Below are 4,216 nucleotides of genomic sequence, written 5' to 3'. Positions count from 1 at the left end.
ATTTATTAATTTTTTGCCTTTATCGAAGTAGCAACAATGATATATCACGTTTTTCGTATTGCGTGTATACAATCAGACAAGGGCACCAAGCAATGACCTATAAAACTATTCACTTCACCTTTAAATAGCCTCACCCACTTTCTCTTTCCTTGCGTCAAGTTCACTTTGGTCCACACAACTTCTTTTAATCTGCCTTTTGCATACCCTTCACATGGCGCCCTGCCTTGGGGATATTCGTCTGCGTCTTCCCTCCAAGGGCACTGTTGATGAGCTTTTCATCCGCTGCATCCTAAAGTGTTTATTAGCATAATAAAACTCTTCTCGCTGTCTATGCATGCCCAATCAGGCCTTTAGGGGTCCTCTGCCATCCCAGGATGCACTGCTTTTAGTATAGTGATTATTATTGTGAGCTTTGGGTAACATAGGGATCTGACTGCCTGACCTTTCTGCATACTTTGCACACTTTAGTGAATATTGATATTTTTACACAAAGTACAGGGGATAATCTAAAGTTAAAATGTTAGTTAAATGTTATAGTTCACCCAAAAATGAAAATTCTGTCATAATTTATTCACCCTCAAGTTGTTCCAAACCTTTCTTTCCTCTGTTGAGCACAAAAGAAGCTATTTTGTAGAGTCTTGCTAATCAAACAGTTGGCGGTAGCCATTGACTTGCATAATGTGGAAAAAAGTACTATGGAATTCAATGGCTACCATCAACTGTTTGGTTACCAGCATTCTTCAAAATATCTTTGATTGTGTTCTACTGAACTGTCCTCTTAAACAGCAATAAAAAAATATATATATTGCACCACTTTAATGTTCACAGTAACACTTTTTATGGTTGCAATTTTAATTAACTAATTGTCTGCAATCTTTGTTTTAATATGCCACCAGTATTGACTAACACGTGTTCGTTCTCATAAGAGCCCTTGTGGTGTTTGGTCACTCATTCGGCTCAGAGCAATGGTGTCTGAGTCACATCACACTCATTGTTTTACATTTTGGATGACATAAGTGATTTAGATCACCACTTTTGCTAGCTACACAATCTCGAAAAGCAATTTACGATGAATCACAAGGGCTTCATAAACTCCTAGCCATGTGCGTACATCCAATACGTGTGTGTTCATCTGGCCACGTTTAGTATGTGTCGTGCCATCGAATATACATCGGCTCACGACAAAAAATGGCCTATGTGTCACCACACTTTTTTCTCATAGCTACATTTGCATTTCCAGAAGAAAATACCAGCTCCTGCAAGGAAGCAAAGCGGTATAAAAATGAATGAAAAACAAAACAATTAAGCTAAACAATTAATTAATTCCAATTATTGGGGTAAACTATATGTGGACACCAGCCAAGGGAGTATGAGTAAATGCTTGATTTATTCTCTGTGCTTCAGTTCAGACTGACATTTCCTCATCCTACTTCACATTGGCTCTCTGCATTATAACACAGCTGAGGGGAGATGCTTATCGCAACTTATCTTCAAAGAGTGAGAGTGGGTGGAATAATTGCATCGGGGGTTGTTTTATAATAAATACATTCTCATCTGTTTGGGCCACGGCATCTTCGGGAAAACGTTTTACGTAAACTTAAATGGGCTCCTCATTTCTCTGCATAGAAATGCACATGTACCATTTATGCTATACGTTATATTTCTGCCATTTTTTGTTGATATTGTTTATCTTTTATTTTGAAATGTTGCAAGTCTTTTTTTATAGCTTCTATGTTGATTACTTAGAATGCTTCTTTTAACAAAAAATTAACTTCAATGATTTTAGCAAATGGCTGCAATATAACAAAGAGCGAAAAATTGAAGGGGGTCTGAATACTTTCGTACCCACTGTATGTACTCCACTTTTTTATTAGTCTTATAAATCTGAAGAATTAAAGCTATCATTGGCCTATAGGGGTGTGCGATATTGACAAAAAATATATAATCTCGATATTTTCTGGGATTTTATCGATAACGATAATTAGACAATATTTTGCTGAGTGTGTTATTGTGCTGGTATCTTAAGGACTACCGTGGACAGCTGACTCCTAAGGTTTTAGATATTCTTCATATTCAGTGTGGTGGTCAGATAGAAATGAATCTTTTCCAATAAGTTTAAATTGATTTTTACCTGTTATGGGCATTTTTCCCTTTATAGAGACATGTTTCTAAGTGTGCATTATCTTTCAAGTCAAATTCTTATATTTTATCAGTGGATTAGAGTAATAAGACATTTGGGCTGTTACGAAGCAAATTAAATCTGTATCAATAAAATTCTGTATCAATACCATCTTTGCCTTGCAGAGGAAACAGAAGCTGCATCTGAAGTGGCATTTAGATGTATTTACACACTGTTTAGTGCAGAACATGAATGCATTTAACCTGCAATTACAAATGCATAAATAATGCTTTGATATATTAAACATAAAACATTGAATACTGTTATTTTAAATTATTTAATAATAAAAAGAAACTATAAATGTGAAATTAAAATCACCAGCAGGTGGCAGCAAGTCACTGGTAATAAGTGAGTTATTGCAATTGAAACAAATCATTTAAACGTTGATTCATTCAGGGACTAAACACGCTCAGAGACGCAAAATAGCGTTGTGGCAGTGTTTAGAATTATTTTTGTTGTCGAAATATCACAAAAACAGGCAATATGGTGTCTAAAACGTAAGTCTCTTAGTTAACTTCTTGTTTTGAACCTTGTAAAAAATCAATATTACATTTATAATCATGGACATTTTTGGAGAGAAAAAAAAACGGCACTCTTTCTATGGTATTGATAGAACTATATGAAATGAAATATATATATTTTCTGTCCTCATATCTTGAATTTTGTGATCATTGTAAATGCATTTTTTAGACTGAATCATGCAGTTAAAGAACGCACTCTGCGCACACACTAGACTTCACGTAATGCAAGCGTGCACTCTGTATGAATGGTTTTAGCAAAATACTCGATAATGTCAAATCACACATCTTTAAAACAATTACGATATTATCGCAAACGATATATATCGCACACCCCTGTTGGCCTATTATTTAAAGAATAATATTTACAAATGTTTCACATTTTATATGAAGATTTAATCATTATATAACAGTGCTTATTTTTAAATTGCTTAAAGTGCTTTTATATGTCATATATTAAACAATTTATTTTGTTTATATTTAAAATAAATACTTTTTAAAATTATTTATCAAATATGTATATTTTAAAATATATGTAAAATATATTTGTTTTTAGTATATCTACTTAGCTTAGCTTAGCTTACTGAGCTACTCAGACTATTTATATGATGTTTAAATCATTATATAAATTATGTAAAGCTTTTTTTATACTAATATTTAATTATTACTAAATAATAATATTTAATACTTCCTCATGCTCTAATGTAATATGCATAGTTGTGTCACGGGTGCACTGCTGAGCAGAGTCAGGAGCAAGGAACGGAGAGAGACGAGGAGTACATCAATCCAACTGGGTTTTAATTTACACAAAGGAACACTGAACACTCACGCAATACATGGAGACATGACATGAACAATACCGGACGCTGGAGCACACACAGGGAACACTATTTATACACACAGGAGGAGGGGATGACGAGACACACCTGGGAGGGACTCGGGAGGCCATGGCGGATCCGGGGACTCGGGAGGCCATGGCGGAGCAGGGGAATCGGGAGGCCATGGCGGATCAGGGGACTCCGGGGCCCCTACGGTTGGAGTCATACTACCCCCCCCAAAAAAAATCCTTGGGGAAATCTACGGGACTGTATTCGGGGCCTGGAGCCCTCCCTGGGACTAACGGGGAATCTGGAGCCCTCCCTGGGTGGAACTGGGGATCAGGAGCCCTCCCTGGGCCTAACGGGGAATCTGGAGCCCTTCCTGGGTTATACTCGGGGACAGGAGCCCTTCCTGGGCTATACTCGGGAGCAGGAGCCCTTCTTGGGCTGAACTGGGGATCAGGAGCCCTCCGTGGGCTATACTCGGGATTAGGAGCCCTTCCTGGGTTTAACTCGGGATCAGGAGCCCTCCGTGGGCTTAACGGGGAATCAGGAGCCCTCCCTGGGCTATACGGGGAATCTGGAGCCCTCCCTGGGCTTAACAGGGGAACAGTAGCCCTCCCTCGGCTGACATCAGAAACAGGAGCCCTCCCTGGGCTTAACGGGGAAACAGGAGCCCTCCCTGGGCTTAACGGGGGATC

At 38.2% G+C, this 4,216-nt stretch overlaps 1 protein-coding gene across 1 annotated transcript in view; it reads left to right on the top strand.

The window, feature by feature from the left end:
- LOC107680795 (uncharacterized aarF domain-containing protein kinase 1-like) overlaps positions 1-4,216 on the top strand; it is a 124,675-nt gene that overhangs the window by 90,044 nt on the left and 30,415 nt on the right. The window lies entirely within an intron of this gene.

The sequence above is a fragment of the Sinocyclocheilus anshuiensis genome, unplaced genomic scaffold (genome assembly GCF_001515605.1).
Source record: "Sinocyclocheilus anshuiensis isolate Anshui unplaced genomic scaffold, SAMN03320099.WGS_v1.1 scaffold869, whole genome shotgun sequence".
In the NCBI taxonomy this organism is placed as follows: Eukaryota; Metazoa; Chordata; class Actinopteri; order Cypriniformes; family Cyprinidae; genus Sinocyclocheilus; species Sinocyclocheilus anshuiensis.
The sequence above is the reverse complement of the archived record's forward strand: the minus strand, read 5'-3'. Positions and strand labels throughout refer to the sequence as shown.